We start from the raw sequence: 1,487 nt of genomic DNA on the forward strand, positions 1-1,487 counted from the left end.
AAAACAAAACAAAAACACCTCAGCGTGAGGACGGTCTTTCAAACTACAGCACAAAATCCAGAATCAAAGAAAAATAAAGAATGGATAAATTCGACCCCGTAAACATCTAATGTTTTCACACAGCAAAAAACACTAGGCAAAGTCAAAAGTCACCAAACTGGGAAAAAATATTTGCAACTCATTTGACAACTGATTTCCCTATTATATTGTGAGCTTGTATGAATCAAGAAGAAAAATGGGCAAGAGATATAAACAGACACAGAAAGTAAAATATAAGTGTTTCTTAAGTCCATTCAAAATAAGATAATTTCAATTTACACTACCCGAGATACCATTTTTCAGCTATCAGATTGACAAAGATCATAAAGTTTGATAACATGGTATTGAGGAGGAGGTGGAGAAACAGGTATCTATGGAGGAGAATTGAGCAATATCTATCAAAACCACATTTGCCTACACCCTTGGACCCAACTATCCTACTTCTAGGAATAGATTCTATACATATGTATATACAAAGTTACTCACTGCAACAGTCATAACAAGAAGTTTGAACTTAACCTCAATGTCCTTCACTAGGGCGCTGATTTAATAAATTGTGTATAAAATGGTATATTATGAGCCATAAAAATTGTGCTGAGGCAGCTCCTCTTGTACTCTTGATTTTTAAAATATATTAAGTGTAGAACTGTATGTATAGTACACTACTATTTGCTTTATATGTGTAAAATAACGTCTGAAAGGACATTTCAGAAACTGATTACCTTGATTGCCTCTGGAGAGGGAAATTACAGAGAAGAGATGGAAAGACTTCACTGTATATCACTTGAGTCAGTTAGTGAATTATCCTTTCAAAATATGACTTTAAAAATAAAAACAGCAAATAAAACTTGTGGTTCTAGGTAAATTGGGTTAGTGGGAAGAGAACCAATGTTTATTGAGTTCCTTTCACGTTCCAGATACTGTTCCAAGCCCTTCCACATACACTAACTACCCTATTTAGTTATCCTGGTAGTCCTCGTTGAGATGGCATAAATTATTCTAATTTTACAAATTAGAAAGTAGGTCAAATTGGTCAAGTAATTTGGTCACTGTCAAGACTAACCTCTCTCCAAAGCTCCAGCCTTCTCCACTTTCCACGCTTCTATTGAAGCAAAACGTCCTATTTTTAATATAATATTGGTATTTATTGGGCACTTGAGATGTGCTGGGAACAATACTAAGTGCTTTACATACCTATTCTCATAATTCTCAAGACAACTCGGGACGTTTGAAATTACCAGCCCCCTTTTACAGAGAAAACAAACGGGGCTCAGACAGGTGGCGTGTAACAAGCCCAAGGTCACAGATACGTAGATAGAAGCCAGGTTTAATTCCAAAGTTCCAGCTCTAAAGTAGAAACCACTCCAGAATCAAAGGACAAAAGCAGGAACGTTCTCTGGGCGAGGAGCGCGGGCACTTCCGCGGGGAGGGGCAAAACCAAGGCTGCT

Source organism: Hipposideros armiger, unplaced genomic scaffold (assembly GCF_001890085.2).
Source record: "Hipposideros armiger isolate ML-2016 unplaced genomic scaffold, ASM189008v1 scaffold_10, whole genome shotgun sequence".
Lineage (NCBI taxonomy): Eukaryota > Metazoa > Chordata > Mammalia > Chiroptera > Hipposideridae > Hipposideros > Hipposideros armiger.